The 17,068-nt window shown below is 42.1% G+C and overlaps 1 long non-coding RNA gene across 2 annotated transcripts in view; it reads left to right on the top strand.

The window, feature by feature from the left end:
* Positions 1 to 4,460: 4,460 nt before the first annotated feature.
* The window catches only part of LOC137859896 (uncharacterized), an 80,891-nt gene continuing 68,283 nt past the window's right edge, over positions 4,461 to 17,068 (top strand). For both annotated transcript variants that reach the window (XR_011098635.1, XR_011098634.1), the window contains exon 1: positions 4,461 to 5,174. This is a non-coding gene — a long non-coding RNA (uncharacterized lncRNA). The remainder of the gene's footprint in view (positions 5,175 to 17,068) is intronic.

Raw genomic sequence — 17,068 nt, 5'->3', positions numbered from 1 at the left:
TAGGGAAGATTTCGGAGCCTTGAGTTGTATTTATAAATTGTCTTTTTTTAAGAGTAACTTGGTGCTCGTGGTAATTCTAAGCCCTGAGGAATGGTGGTTTGGCTGCCAGATCAGCTCTGCTGATAGATGAAACGGTTTGTTGACACAACAAAATAAATGAGCCTTTAAATAAAAATGCATTGAATTTTGCTTACCTAAAGAACTAGGTAGCATAAAATAAAGCATGGGAATCATTCAGAAGAGCCTTTTCCATTAAGGTCTCTTCAGACTTCTCCCAAACTACAGATGGCTGGTTTTGCCCTTACACTTACTGTCCATATTTCCACGATAGAAGAAATACACGAATGCCGTGCCTTTGATTAAATCTTCATGGCAGTGTGTCTGGCGTTTCTGGAGCCAGGGGATCCAAGAAAGAAGGAGGGTTGCAGGGCCATGCTGTTACGTTTTATGAAATGCTCCCATATTCTAGAAGTGTAGCAGGCCAGGGAAAGTCTGGAAACCACAGAGGCAAAGTACTGTCTGCTAATTCACCCTGGTGCATCCCTTGCTATGAGTGTTACCAGATCTACAGCATCTGGGGGAGAATTTCGTAGAGCCGCAGAACCGTTGAGTATCCTGAATTGGAAGGGACCCACAGGGATCATCAAGTCCGACTCCTGGCTCTACACAGGACCTCCCAAAAATCAAACCATGTGTCTGCGAGTGCTATCGGATAGCTTCTTCACCTCCAGCAGAGTCGGTGCTTTCAGGCAATGCTGGGAATAAATGGAGCGTTAGTGTGTGGAAGTAAAGAGTATGCAACCTTAAAGGAAGCTTGACTAAAAAGACAGCATAGATCTCGGTAAACCAAGGTGATGATGACGCTCTAGATAGAAATGAAGGCAGCTCCTTGGGTCCTTTCTTCCCCTGCATAGTTTGGAGGAACCATGTGGGAGAATACAAGCCCAGCAGGATAGACAGAAGCTTTGTCTTGAAGTCCTTCTGTTGCAAAAGACTCCGAAGTCCTGCAACCATCTGCTGTGCTACAGCAAAAGCCACGTTTGGATGGTTGTGCCCTGCAATAAAGATGAAGGGAATCACCGCAGTCCTGGGCTGCTGCACGAGCAGGGAACACGGGAGGCAGCATCCCGGCGTGATTCCCAGGAGACAAAATCCTTCTTGTTGTGTCTGCCAGTTTTTACTTCCGCACCCCAGAAAACCAATTTACGTTTGGGAGCATGGAGAAGGTGAGCTAACCAAAACTTTGGGGAATTTGCCTCCGCTGTGGAGCAGAAGCACGTATCCCATGGCCTCGAGAGGGAAAATGAAGCAGCCCCAGGCAGCCCCAGCAGGCAGGTTGTGCAGTGGGATGATAGGAGGCTGGGGGCAGACTTGGAGGGGAAACGAAGGGGATGTCGCAAGGATGCGTTTGGCTAAGGTTTTTTATTTTTCCTGCTGAGAGGGAAACACATTTGGCTTTGATCAGCACGGCTTCCTGCTGTTCTGTCCCTCTTCTGCCCCCTTCCTCATTGCGAGTTTGTGCCAGCTCTGCGTTGTCTTTTTGTGACACCATGACAACAACTGGCTGTCACAAATACTCTGCTTCTGAAATAGATTCCTCTTTCGGAAAGGGGCAAAATTATGCAGGGAACAGATTTACTTGAACCGAGTAAGCAGTCAGGGAACGACTAAGCAGAAGCTAGCGAGAACTGGCAGCAAGGGCAAACATCTCCTGAGCGTCAGCAAAATAAGAGTGTTTCTGTCGTTCCTGCCGTACTTTGGCATCTTGATCGTCTAATTCCCTGTGTTCTCCTCTAGCCCAGGCCTTCCAGCCCACTGTTTCATGAGAATCACATGGAGAGCCAAGGGACTTCCAAAGTGTCAGATGGAGGTGTGCCCTTTGGGTGTCCCACACCGCTGGGGTGAGTTAGTTCACCTGGGAACAGGGAAATACTGAAGTTACTGACCAGTGCAGTGTGAATTGGGTGTTTGAAACCAAGTGTTCGCAAATTATCTGTGCTGGATTCATTACAGGCTGAAGAAATTAATGATTTTCCGATAATGTTGATATTGGAGAACTTCCCAATCTTTTTACAAACAATTTGGTAACAACAGCACAACTCAAGGCAAAATCCTCTTACCAATTATCCACACGGCTCTAGTATAGCAATGCCCCCATGGAAAAAGCCTGGCTAACGAATTTATCACGTGAGGCTTTTCTCTTGATATGTCTTTTAATGGGTTTGCTTTGCAAGTTCTTGCACTCAAGGGCTGATGAAAAGCGATATGCCGGGCACTGAAATTTATAAAGCAATCCGCATTGTGGAAGGATTAACAGATTTTCATTGAGTTAACGTTTAATTATCTGAGATCTTTGGTTCTTTAGTTCTTGTAACTGAATTGATTTGCCATTCTGCTAATTAATTAGACAAAAGAATAAAAATCTTCAAGCACGCTGTTGCTCAAATTAGCTTTAGCTGTGGGATTAGTGCATGGTTTATGCCCCCATGAACACACCGCATGCGCCTTGCTGCTGCACAGACCAGGCTGGCCCCAAAAGCCGAGCATCCTCCGGCTTGAGGAACAAGGGGAAAATTGCCTTTCTGGGCTTTGTGAGCTTGTAAATACCTGAAAGAAGCTGGACTCCTGCAGCACAATGACCTTAAGTATGCCAGCATTGGGAAACATCCTAGCAGTCATTACACTCAACTTTAAAGGAACTTATTTTGGGATTGCCATGGCTGCCAGCCCAAGCAGGGATGTGAAGGTTGCCAGGGTTACGAGGAGGCCGTCAGTGATGTGCAGTGACATTCAGACAGAAGGGAGCAACAAATCGAGTAAAGAAAACAATTCTTGAAATAGGACTTTCAAATATATTTGGATGATTATTTGCTCACCTTTCTTCCCTGGCATATAGCGGCTCCACATCAGCAATTTAGTAAATTATTTCCCAAGGACAGAGCAGATTGCATGCACGTCTTTTTTTTTTTTTTTCTTTTTTTTTTTTTCTCCCTCCAGCCCCTATAATGTTTAAGAGGGATATTTACTGGCTAAAACATGATAGATTGCAGGTGATGCATTACTATATTTTAATCTATTCTAGAGGAGACATATCTTGTCTGAGGATTCTTTTACCTTCCTCTCCTTGAGTGATGAGGATGCAGAACATGAAATGCAGATGGGGAACCTGTCCCCACCTCCTCTCTTCACTACACAGAGCCCCAGTATGTTCCTCCTTTCCCTCCCAAACCCTGCTGGAAGGAGCCCCGTGGGGCGGTGGGCAGTGATGGTCCTGTCTACACCTCACTCCATTCCCATCTGGGGCGTGGAGCAGCCTGGCAGAGTTAAGTGAATTCACTACTTTTGCTCTTTCTGGAAAGGAGGGAGAGCTGAGCTTGCTTGGTGAGAGAAAAGGGACCGTTTTGTGCAGCTGTGAGAAGTCTAAAGGGATGGCAGCACTACTTTGTGTTTAGGAAAAAGGTGACACTGCTACCCCCCGATCCTTACAAACCACCAAATTCCTCCTAATTTGGTAGGAGGCAAACGTCAAAAAGAGGAGGCACACACTTGCAGTCACTTCTTGGGTAGCCCACACAGTGTGCCTAACCCTGCTCACAAATGGTAACGGCAAGACTTTTATTCTGTATATTCATAGTAGAAAAAGGAAATATCAGAGATAACATGATATTATCAGAGATAACATGGCAATGGTGGAAGGCAACGTGGAAATGTCTACCAGTGAGTCTTTTCTGGAAACAGTATCTTAGGGTTTGGGGGAACTGGCTATAAACCTCTAATTTTGAGCTTCATTTAATCTTCTGTCAGTAATGCTTATAATAAAGAAAACTTGCTTTACGTTTTTTTTCTTTGAAAATCTGAATGCTAAAGAATAGGATGCTTCTTGTTTTTCTTACTGTTGTTTAATGTACATAACATGTAAGCACAGCTACAAATCGGTAAATACATGTAAGTAAAACTGGTAGGAATTCTGTAACTGCAGTCAGGCTCCATACGCACCATTTCAAGAAATAATGGCAAATATTAAAGTATGATCTGTTAAACATGGGAATATATAGCAGCGTTTAAGAAAAGAAAATCATAAAGCATAAAAGGAGAATCCCAGTGAATCAAATAACTTTTCTGAATGATTGTACATGAAGAGAATACATTGCTGCTGTATTGAGAGAGTTCCTTAAAATCATCTTTAAAAGCTCTGCTCCAACTCAACACTGGGTGTATTTCAGGTCTCTGAATAAAGCTCACCACTTCCATTTTGGGTTATTCTCCTAGATACATAATTTACTAGGATATTTTACATTTTAAAAGAAACCTCAGAATAAGCTTCTTATTGCCCTTCAAGTATTGCCAGCGCTACCCATCAGGAAACCCTGGCCTTAAAATCATGAATGTAAAGTAATATATATATATATAATATATATATGTATGTATCTATTTGTAGATTTATTTCCTATGAACTTGTCCAGGTGTGTTTTTCCCCCTCGGCAGTTCACGTGGGTTAGCTGCCTTGTGTTCATGACTCCTTGTCCATGTCCCTCACAGGGAGAGAAGGAAACAGAATGAAATGGTGTGGTCCTCCTGAACTGGAGCTGAAAGCTGACCTGTGATGGGCCATCCAGCCCTTTAAATAAAGCCATGGGAAAACACTTCTGGTCTGGAGCCAGGCCTGGATTAGAAGTTACAGGTTGTAAATCTCTTTTTTAATCCATGCGTAGGGTTGGGTAGGGGTCAGCAACGAGCAGAAGGCAAGGGTACTAGATTGAAGGAGACATCTGACTTTTTGGTTGCATTGCAAGTGCAAGGTTATGATGTGGTGTTCCTGTTCCTGCTGAAATGTTGTTGGCAGTCTCAGAGAACAAGGAGCCCAGGAGGACAGCCAGGTGGGCAGGCAGAGTCACTTCTGGGAACGGCTTTCACCTGGTCTCATTTTGGCCAGGTGCTGCCTGTTTTCTCCAGCGTGCCCTTTTTTGCTGCAGCAGGAGGTTGGCTGAGAGTAATTTTGAAGAAAGGTATTGTGGAGGTAGAAGCATTTTTTTTCCCTTTGAAATGTTACAAAATTTTATATTTACCTTTACAAGATCTGTATCAGAAGAGATGGAGCTATCTGCAAAGATTTTCGTTTGTGCGATGTGTTCGTTGTGGTGCAGTGCCGTGGGAGGCTTTGTGCACGCCTGCAGGTAAGCAAGCTGTGGTTTGAGTCTTTCCTCCGAGTGCTCCGTGTTCAGGGGAACAGTTTTCATCTCACTTTCTCTACCAGTTTCACACAGCTGTCATTTCTTTAACTTCAGTGGGTTTCCTTGTGACTTACCCTGGTATCAAATCAGATTTAGTCTCATAGGTCTTGCAAAACTGAGACAAAAGTAATGAAAAAAAAATAGCAGTACTGAAGTTTTCTCATTTTTGGCTTAGAAAATGCATCTTTAAACCTTTTACTTTGCATTTTTGGTAGCACTCTGGCTCTTCTGGTTCTGCAGAGAAAAACAAAGTGAAGAATTACCCAGAAATGAAAAATAATGAGGCAAAAAAATATAGTTCTCGTATTCCTTTTGGGAGCTTTAGAGGGATGCCACTTCAGTGGTCCATGACGTGTCTGTCTGTGTACTGGCCTTGGCTGTGCTACTTCCAAAGGCTTCCAAACCTGAAGTGGTTTGGGACCTATCAGAGGTTATAGACATTTAAAACATTATTATTATGAAGTTGGTGACAAGTTGCTTTCACAATGATATCTTACGCACTGAAAGCATTTTCAGGCTTACCTGTGGTTTTCGAGATGGAAGGCTTTACAATGGCAGTGAATGGCAAATTGAGTCCGAGTTCACGTGCTATGATAGCATCAGATTTTCGCTTTTATGAATAATTCTGACAACAGAAGTAACATCTTGAACCGTAACTGAAATATGCATGTACTTTTAGGCACGCATTAGCTGTCTACAAAAGGCTTTTCTGTCTTACCCTAGTTGTGCTGTCAGATACTAAATGCCCTTAGGGTGTTTTAGATTGTGCTAGAAGCATGGTTAGTGCCCAAGTAATTCAGGGACCATTCATAGCAACTCTGATGGGGTTACAAATAAAGAGAGAGAGCTTTTTTTCAGATACGTTTCAGCACAACTTGTGTGCTGAGAACTGAGCTGGGTTCTTTTTGTTCCCTCTGATAGTAGCCATGATAGAGACAAATATACAGCAGCGGATGTTAAGCCCAATTTAAGTAATTTGATGGCTTATGAAAACCAGTTATTGCCACAGTATCTATTCACCTAGAGCAACTGAGTGTCCTAGGGATCTGCTCTGTGTCTGGTGGGCTGTGAGCTTTTGTCGGGAGCAAAGCCGATGGATGCCCTGGCTGCTTTCTCAGGGCACCTGCTGCCACTGGGGGTAGGTGCCATGGCTGGGACGTTGCCAACTTTTAGGAAGTTAGAGAAAATGCTACGGGAAACTCATTTAGCGAACGAGAAGCCCTCACGTATTTTAGACATGATTGCTCAGCAGTAACGTGATGCAACCACCAGCAAACAGTAGGCAAGAGGAGGAGCCAAGACAGCCAAGCTCTCAGCCGCAGGGTCTCTGATGGGGGGGAAAGCAGCAAGGTGGCCACGAGGCCAGAGGGGCTTTGCTGATGTAGGAGGTCTGGTGTGATACGAGCACTGTCCACAGAGCTTTGCTGCCATTACACTGCTGCTGTAGGACCGCCCAGACCTCTGGTTCACGTGACATAAATTACACCACTCAACAGGTCTCTCTGTTTGCTAGGGCCTGCTGCTTCCATCTCAGTTGAGTTGTAATCCAGACTGACAAAATCCCACTGGCCAAAAACAAAAGACTTCTCCCTGTTTGCCAGACAGGCCCAAAATAGCAGAAATTCACCCTGTTTTTAAGCAGACAGCTCTCTGGGAGCGAACACTTTAAAATGCTTGGTTTGAAGAGCAAAATTAAAATTAACCTCTGGGGTTAATGCTTAAAGTGGAAAAAATAAAATTCTATTTCATAACAACAGGAGGACTTGATAGAGTGCAAACTTCTTTAGGTAAGCATCTTCTGTGACAGTCTAAATTATGCACTGTGGATGATGATTATCTTGCATTGCACATACAGATCATTCAACCATGAGATTGGAATCATGTTAGTAATAATTAAAAGTATGTACCTGCTTTTGTGCTTGAATATACAGCTCTGCCCTGTGATTACACTGTGTAGTATTAGAACATGAATTCTGGCTCATTCCAGCAATCATTTAGAAGTGGAATCTGGCCTCTGAAGGTGCATACCCAGTTACTCATTACCTTGTGTAATGAACCAAGCCCGTAAACTTCTTGCTAGGTATGAAAATAAAAAAGTGTGGTTGAAGGTTCTTATCTGTGCTATCGCTCATAGTCCAAGAATGAGTGAAGATTGGGGAAGCAGCGTGAGAGTCAACTTTCCACGTTTCTTCCTTTTTGAAATGTCAAGAAAGGAATTTTTTCTTCCTATTGTGAGAAATTTCCTGGGTGGGAATAACTCGTTTCCAACTCAGCCCCAGAGAGACTGTGGAGTCTCCATCCTTTGAGGTGCTGAAAATGTGAACCAAGTCCTGAAACACCCAATTCAGCTTTAAAGCAGGAGGTTGGGTAAGGTGGCTTCCAGACGTCCCTTCCAACCTGTTTTCTGTGATTTTGTTTTTTTTGTGACTTCAAAAGAACTTTGAGAAAATAAAAGCCCACCACAATGAAAGTCAGAGATCCATGAAATGAAAACAACAGCAGTAAAACAAGTTGTGCCATTCATTACTTTTCAGCATTCCTGAATTTTACGGGACACAAGAAACCTGCGGAATAAGAAATTCTATAATAAATTCTGCAGGCTGATGTGGCAAAATCTGCAAGGCTTAGGTTGGGTACCATCTTTCCTCATCATATCCACCCCTTATCCTTAGTGGTCTTTGATTGAAAATGTTTAATGTATTTCTAAATACTGTAGTACTGTATGGTTCCAAGAAAAAAAGTCACAGTGGATCTTAGAAAGGAGATGCAGAAAAAGGAGCATGGCCCAAGGATTTGCTATGTATCACAAGACCTAGCTGATTTCACACAACTGGTCTGTGACGTGAGGGATTTACTGCATCATTCACTACCAGGAAACTCAGAAATGGGCTCCCACTCCCATTCCCCTCCTTGCCTTATTTCCCTTGGCAGGGAAGGGATGAGATGGGCAGCTGGTGTTCAAATTCTTACCATCTACAGTACAATCTAAGGGAGGCTGAGCCAGAGGGCAAAGCAATCATTTTCAGGAAAACACTAAGAAAAATGTTACATTTCAAGATACGCACCCTGCATTAATTACACCCCTTTCTCTAGAACTGATATTCGTGGTACCACTCAAAACCATTCTAAAAATCAGAATGTAATTGCCGACTTGGATTGATACTGGGTTATCTTAGCAAGGAGATGGTGATATAAACGGGTGTGAGAGATCTATATCATCCTGCAAACATATATAATGTCCCACCTTTTTTTTTTTTTTTTTTCCAGCTCTGCTCAGGAAAATATAGCTCTCTACAGGGCTTTGGTTTATGATCATTTCTCTTGAGTCCCTGCTGTTTGTGAAATGGTTCTCCTGAGAGAGTACTGAATAGGATTTTGTCCGTAATAAATTCAGACGGAAATACTGGGGCCGTGCAGCATCTCACAAGGAGTGATCCTGGAAGGAAACAGCTACTTTCCTTCCTTCCCTGGGAAGGAAACTTTTTTTTGTTTTTTTTTTTTTTGTTTTTTTTTTTTTGAAATCTGGTAACCCCCAATTCTGTGCTATAGCAATCCAGCTGCCCCACACCTCGAGCAGCTGATTTCCTTCTGCCACTGATTAGGCTTGTGCTGAGCAATCCCACCTTGCTGGCTGCTGTATTTTAGCACAGTTTCACGACAGAGTCTGCTGCATCTGTATGTGATGCATCTGTGTGTTATCAATCTCGGTTACAAGACCTTTTTATTTTCCATTCAGCGTGGTTTTATGCAATGTGTGCAGTGTTAATTTTGGGTGGTCTGACTGTGCTTCTGTACCTCATCCATAAATGTTGTTGTTCTTAGGGTTCCCCCGGAGAGCAATTGTAGGTAACCCTGTGCACACAACATCTTGGTGACAGGGCGACTGGTTTGCTACATGTAAAGATTGTCAATAATGCCCAGACCTTGGTGAATTATCTTTTTAAAGAACCTATAACTAGCTTTGCTGAAGAAGAGCATATTTCAACCGGCAATCTGGAAGCCTAAATATTAGCTTCATAGCAAAGTTTCATCTGCATAAAAGCTAAGGAAGGAATAAAGATTGCCCATAAAATTATAGGAATTGGTATTTAATTTCTCAGAAGCAAGTTTGTTTGTTGTTTTTTGGTTTGATGGCATTTCTGTTTGTTTGCTGTTGTTGTTTTTCAAAGGCATTTATAACTCCTAATTTTCTCTGGTTCTAAAACACAGTAAAAATTATTTTAGGAGCCAACCCAGTTACTTTTTAGACTTGAAAAAGTCAGAGCTTTACTATGATATTGATTTTTATTTTTTTTAACAAGAACTCTCTGCTGATTAAGTTAGATTTGAAAATCAGTGGTATGATAATGCTCTGAATTCCTGAGTCCCCAGAGATGACACCCCTGGTTGTTCAAATATGCCATAGTCAATTTTCTTCAACAATAGATTTTTCCATATGCTTTTATATCACATCAGATAAACCAAAGAAAAGGGGGAGGGTATGAGCAGGGGAGAAAGCTAAATATTTTCTAATCATAAATAGTTATTACTGCTGTAATTTTCTTGCAATTATAGTAGTTTCCCTCATCCATGACGAGATGTTTGTGGTGGATGTGACGTGATAACACCAGTAGAGTGAAACCAGAAATACTCAGCAAAGCACAGCAGTAATTACGGGCCTAAATCTATGTCAGGCAATTTTTTGCTTTAGTTTATGGGGTGAAAACTTTGCAGTAATGTCCTCAGTTGTTAACAGGTATAACCTTACCGATGCTGTTGGGTTTTCACTCATTGCTCACCCAACGCTTGGCTTCTTCATACTTCAGGTGCACACTTTATCTTCTACAGCTGTACTTCTTGGGTGCGGAGTTGCTTTCTTTTTTTTCTTCTCCAGGCAGTTTTTTTGAATTTTTGTACTGTCGAGTGTGAAGTGTAATCAACAATCATGTCACATAAATCAGTGTAAATCCCGCCTTAAGATTCTAACACAATTAGTTCATTGAAATCACTAATGCCCACACTCTGAATTAGATGATAAAGCAGAATTAATGTGTCATTACGGCGTAGTGTCCTGGTCAGAATTACCTTCCTTTACAGAAAAAGCCAAGATAACCGTCTCTGTAATTAAATGTGCGCCCACTTGCTTAATAACTATAAAAGCAGCCGCTGTCCTGGTGAGTGGCTTAGCAGTGTTTAAGACTGCTCCGTGTTATCCGCCGATGGGCATCTTTGGGAGAGTTACAGCAGGAAGAAAGTGAGATGAACAAGCAAGTGGCTGTTTAAACATGATAAATATATGATTTTAAGTAGACTGGTTTCATTCTTAAAACTACTTCCCAGGCAATTAAAACAAAGCTCCATCAGTGTTAATGCCACATGTACGATGCTCCAAGGGAGGTAGACCAGCAGGAAGGGTTATGTTAATGGACTTTCTTGTCCTCTGTTTAATCCCTTTTATGATCTTGTTCTGTCGTAACCTTCCATCAGCATGGGTGGATGAGATAGATTGTGGAAAGTTCAAGATTTTTACTCTGTTTTAAAAGAAAGTTTTTTTTTTTTTTTTTTTAAAAATTGGGACAATAAAAATGTATATTTGTAAATCTTTCCCCCTCCATCAGATTCTTTGCGTTAGCTGCCAGGATTGGTGCTCCTGTCCCACGCGGGCACACTGAAATACCCTGGAAATGGAGATCGAGCAGGACTGGGTCTCGGTGTTTGCTTTGGAAGTGTGGGGAGGAAGACACATGGTGTTCCTCCTGCTTGCCTTAGAGGTTTGTTGTTCATCTGAAACTTGGGGACTGGTGCTGCAGAACGTCCTTGTGTGGGCACACGACTCCCTCTTTCTGCTGTGCTCGCACTGAGCGTGTAGCTGTCAACGGGACGGGGGATAGATGGTGAATTTAATTTAAGGAGCACAGCTTTTGGGTATTGCATCCAGTGTGAATTTCTGCTTTGCAAGTCTCAAGAAAGGTCACTGCTATCAATATATATTGTTTCAATTTACTGAGATGTAGAAAATTGCATTTCTTTCCAAGTTAACTAATACACCCTTTTTTGTGTGTTCAGTTTTCAAGTACGGATTTTATTACATTGGCAGATCTTGATTCCCAACTAAAAACAAAGAGGCTTTTGGTCGTTGAGTCCAGGCTGTCATATCGAAGGCTGTTTTATGCTACAATCCATTTAATTGTATACCACAGTGAAGTGTTTATCTGCCTTTACACAGTCATTTTAGGTAGTAAATATTCCTTCTGGTGTGATAAATACTTCTTTTTCATGATTTATGTATCTGTGCGAGATTCTGTCTCTGCCTTCAGTGACTGAATAGCAAAGCTTTGCTGATAATTTCTTTTGTCATTTTGCCCTGCTTCTTTCAGTTTTGAGTCACAATAGTCTCTGTTAATATACTTGTAGATCATTTTCTCAGCAGGCTGATTTCTTCTTGTTCCTTTTCTGATGTAAAATATACTGTGCTTTCCCTATAAATAGGACTCTTATCCCTTGGCAGTTTGTTAACCAGTTTCAGGTAACCTCTTCAAAAGGTTTTGTTTTGTTTGCTTTTAATGGCTTCATATATTAAAGGTCTCATCCTGCTCCCAGTAATACTTTAATGCATGTTTTTCCATTGACTGTAACGGCCTTATAAACCTTATGTCCTCAGTACTGATACTGCTGTAATGTGTGGTTTTTGGGTAGCCCTAAACACAGGATGTATTTTAGCAGAAGATTATTCATTCACTATAGATACCTAAATTCGGGGGGGGGGGGTGTGGGGAGGGAACTGAACATATCCCCATTCCCCCCACCCCAAGAAAAGCACAAAAAAGTCAAACCAAGTAACCAAAAGTGGTGCCACGGACCAGAGGACGGATGTATAAAAACAGAACGAAGATAATAAGAGCCCATAAACACACACAGAGACTTCTGATTTCTGTCCTTTTTGCTTCTTAATGGAGGAGTTCGGTGATAATTCCTGTTCCAGAAGTTTCTGGTTTTGGCTCATCTCTTTGTTTCTCGTTAAGGACTGTTGAAGTGGAGATGGACAGTAGGTTTTGTCCTTAGGTGAGAAATGCAGCAGAAATAAAACTTGGAAATACTAGAGGAGACAGTGGCATAGATCTCACTAATTAGTGGAATACCTGTCCTTGCATGGCTACAATAACTGCTTCACTGCAATTAGGATGATACCAGGAGTATCCATTTTTCTGTAGGTAATAGAGGAAATGATCTCACTTTTGTACAAACGTTCTTTGGACAATGTTAGCTTGCAGACTTTATATAATAAAGTAACTTGCAGACCGTAGTGTTTCCTGGTGGTTGCAGAACTGTTGTTCCTACCTAATTAAGTTCTGCTGAATCTGAAATAATATGATATAGTTCTGGCTTAATGGTGTAATACTGAGAAAACGTTTCCTTCCTTCCTTGTTGTGGGAAAGGGAAGCATGTTGTCTATTTTATATTTAGGATGCTGAAAGTCCTGATTTCACATCTAGCTGGAGGGCTTTGAGAAGCTCTTCCTTGGTTGTCCTTTTAAGAGTCCTCAGCTTGGCTTAACAAACATCACAGACTATATCGCCATCAGGTGCAAGTAAATCTTGCACTGCTAAAATCTTTGGAGCTGCACTGACGTACACCAGCAGAACACCAAGGTCAGTATTTATGACCTGGCTGTTGTCAGTGAAGTTTACTGATACTTCAGCTGAGTTCTGCTGCAAGGGAAAATACCTGTAGGAGGAAGGAAATCGCAACTCAGTAATTCTATTTTCATGTGTTCTGTGGCTTCTTTGCATCAGCTCAGTGGTTAAAAGAAGAGTTAAATGAAGAGGCAATATCTTCTTCCTTAAGACAATGTTTGATTTGAGGATGGCAGGTGTTGCTCATGTATCAGATGAGATGTTTTTGCTTGCTGGGAGTTGGGCTGCTTAGAGGAGCCCAAAGAGAGGACAGAAATGAAGCTGCCGTGACCTACCCCTTTCTGAGAACTCCTGGCAAGCTCTACTTGGATGCATGGATTATTGCACTATAAACTCGAGACAAAGTTCAGAGAAAAAACTCTTCAGACAGAGCATGTTGTGAATCTCCACTTTTAATTTAACAGGGAATTGAGCTTCCTTCTGGAAGTGCCATGTGCTGCAGCCAAGGGCTGGAGATACTTGCCTACACACAGCTTCCTTGGGTGGCCCCGAAGCCAGACCTGCAGTGCTTGCTGGGGAGAGCTCTTCTGATGTGAAACTCGAGTTAAGTGGCTTTCCTTGGCTGAGTGGCCTCATCGCAGATACCAGGTCAACTCTAAAATGAAGAGTTAATCTCTCAAAGAAAAGTCAGACAGCCAAAAGCGATTTATGGTGTGGCAGATACCATCTATAAAAGCCCTCAGTCAGAGAGCTGGCTAGCTAAATACAGCCTGTGCTGAAATACAGAGCCTCAGGTAGGCTCTGTCTTTTCCCAGCAAGTTATTGGAATATCTGTCTTGTGCTTTTCTGAAAAAGGTCCTGTACAGCTTGCTTTGCAGGGGATCCTTGATAAAGGTAATGTCTGGAAGATGACATTTTCTTCTGCTGTGTGCTCCATCTTCTTCCTTGGGTGAAGCGACCACCTTCAGCATCTGATGGTCACTGATGCACTACTCAGGCAGATGGGCAGGGAAGCTCAAGTCCTAACCCTTTCTTTCGTCTTCAAAGTGTCTAAAAAGGGAGGAAAACTGTGATTTCTAAATTGTGTAGGAGTGTTACTAACACCCTGATGGATTAACTGTGACAGTCTATGCACTTACATTCATAACTACAGTGTGGTATCAGAACAGGTTGTGTTTAATTCAGCCTTGTGTGCGTTAATTTATTTTCCAAAGAGAGCAAGTTTGTGGATTTTTTTCATAAAAGCCACTACATTTCAGGATTTGTATAAGCAATAGATCACCTATGGGATGGGTGAGATGTGTGCATTTCGTGGGGTCTCTCCCCAAGACATGCTTTGCTTTCATTCTATAGAATTTCAGTAGTGGCTGTATTTCACCAGCACTGTACTGTGGGACGCTTGTCAAAGCCTCTGTTATGGATGCAAATATATTAGATCCAAGCTGTGCAACTCCATTTTTTTATAAAGCTTGGAGAGGAGATGATTTTACTTTACAACAGTTATCACTAGCATCATAAGACAGCAACTATCACAGTGTTGGAAGTATCAGACCTTGTATGAAGTCAACCCTTGGGGACATATTTCCTTGTATTTTTTTTATAGCTACATTTTATGGGGAAAGCCGGAGTTTCCCCAGAAATCAAAGAAGTAAACAAATAAGAGGGCATGGGGAGAGAGATGAATTTTAATTCCATTAAATTTGGTCTGATTCTTAAATGCTTGTATGCATTTTTTTCATTGCACCGGCTTGCAATAAAATAATCTGGGGAAAGGATCTGCATACTGGGAACTCATACCATGATAAACAGTCTTAAAGGAAGTTAAAAAGAAAAACATTGTTGTTTTGGAATAAAGTATATTTCAGATAGTGCCTGTCATCGCTTGTTAGGATTGGCAGTGGGTGTGAGGGAGAGTTGCAGTCTGTCAGCAGGCTTTCAGCGCGTTAGCCAAGGACTCTGCTTCTCATCCTTATCCAAAGGGATCCAACATGACCATGCTTGTTTGCTCTGGGGTCTTACTCTGATGTTTGTGGGGGGAAAAAACCCACAACTTTTTATATCTACAAACTCCTAGGCTACGTGGGAAGGTGCCAATGTGTGTATTTTCTTTTGCTTTCTTTTCTTGCCAGAAGATTTTTCTTATTTCAAGGCTTTCCAGAAAACCTTACCCAGAACCTTGGAGTTCCTCTGAAGGAAGTCCAGAACACAACATAACGAATGGTTCATCACGTTCAGAGGGGCAGGACAGGGTATGTGGTTAGAAATGAAATGCAAGCTTCCTTTTCAAAGAGGCTGATGACAAAATGCAGGCTTTGGTATCAGCAAGGGCAGCAGTGCCTCGAGTCATCTGTCCCTGAGCCTCTAAGTTCTTTCTGCTTTCATTTATTGTGTGGGAGGTCACACAAGGTGACACTCGGAGTCACGGCTTCTGTCCGTCTTGCACTTGGAAGCTGCAGTGGAGGCTCATACAAATTACTTTGGAAAATAAAAACAGCAGGAGGGAGAATGCTGTGCACCGATCCAAATGTTGGAGTACGCTTTGCTCCTTCTCCCAGGGATGGCTGTGATCAGAAAGTGTGTGATGCTATCACCTCCCCAGGTGATCGAGCAGCAGTTCAGCGTTCTTTGGTGCCCGGTGAATTGAGACCTTGCTGAAAAGATAAAATTGATGTGATACTTGAAGGGAAGACTTGCGAAGTAAAGCAAACCAGGTTATAGAGTTCCCCCTTCTTATTGTTTAAGTCATTCTCGTTTCTTACCCTCTGATATGACACCTCTACTAAAACGAAAGTGTTAAAAGAAAAGGAGAACAAGGAATAACAGTTTAAAAATATATATAAATAAATTACTGCACAGCTTCAGAACTGCAGTGATTCCTCTGGAGTCATGTTTGAGTCTTTCACGTGCCACCCAGGGCCAGCACCTGAAACCAGAAGTAGAGGATTTTGATCCACACGTGTAGAATAAGAAAGGATCAATTCTAGAAACAACCCACTGGACCTTCATGATTTTTTTTGTTGGCTTTTGAAAGATGTTTAAGCTGTTATAAGAATATTCACACAACTCTGACATACTAGGCCGAATGTCAGCACAGTCTGTTACCCTCTCTTCAACACCAGCAAAGAGCATATTATAAGAGAAGAACATAAGAGCAGGGGAGCCAGGTAGTGATGCTTCCTTAAAATCTCCTGGCAGTATGCGCTTATGGCACTTCTCTCTCTCTACTTAATGGTCTTCGCTGGGTTTTCCCTCCTGTAATTTGTAGAGTATCTTTTTGAAATGCTGTCAGTTTATGAGAACCACCACACCTTCCAATATGATTTTGCAGCTTCACTATGCAAAGCATAAAGTTTTGTCCTGTGAAATCTGTGATTCCAAAAATGTAGTGTATTGTTTTGGAAAGGATAGAAAACATTTCTGCTGGTAATTTTAAAATTTCCTAGCGTATAACCCACTGGTTGGCTTTTTCTAGATGAAGAAGTTTGTCTATTGAGTTACTCCTTGTACAAAATGTGCTCCAAGCCTTTGATCAGACTTGTTGCTTGCCCCTCGACCTTTCCAATTCCACGACACGCTTCTTCAGAGAGCTGGCTTGGAACTGCGAGCACTGCTCAAGGTGCAGGCACATACATAGTGATGTGAGATATAATAACATTTTTTGTTTTCCTCTATCTTGTTTTCCTACTAAGTCCAACCATTCAATTTCCTCTTGTGACCTTTATGGAGCGCTGTGCTCAGATATTCACAGAGCAACATATCCTAACCCCAGTATCTCAATCAGCTCAGTGCTAACCATTGTGTATGTCAATTTGGGAACAGGTTTCCTCATCTGCCTGATAGGACTATTACCTGCTGTGGATTTCATCTCCGTTTCTTCCTACAGACATGCAATATTGCCAGGTTACGACACCTGTATTAATCAGCTTTATCCTTCCAGCTGATACAGGTTAGTGTTATCAGCAGACTTGTCACTCACTTTCCTGTTCATCCTCTTCTCCAAATAGGTTCAAAGACTTGAATACATTGAGCAGCATGTGCTGGCCTCCCACCTCCTGGTTCTTATCTTCCCATCAGTTCTTTATGCGAGAACCTCCAGTGCCATGCAGCTCCCTCTCTGAGAAGTTTTGGGTGAAGACATTGTTGCTGTGATGTTTGCCTGCTGTGTGGAATTACTTTTAAGAGCAGATATTTTAGTTTCCTTCCTTAACCCAGTACTATTTAGTT

The sequence above is a fragment of the Anas acuta genome, chromosome 7 (assembly GCF_963932015.1).
Source record: "Anas acuta chromosome 7, bAnaAcu1.1, whole genome shotgun sequence".
Classification (NCBI taxonomy): Eukaryota; Metazoa; Chordata; class Aves; order Anseriformes; family Anatidae; genus Anas; species Anas acuta.
Note: the sequence above shows the minus strand (reverse complement) of the source record. Positions and strands in the feature narration are given on the sequence as shown.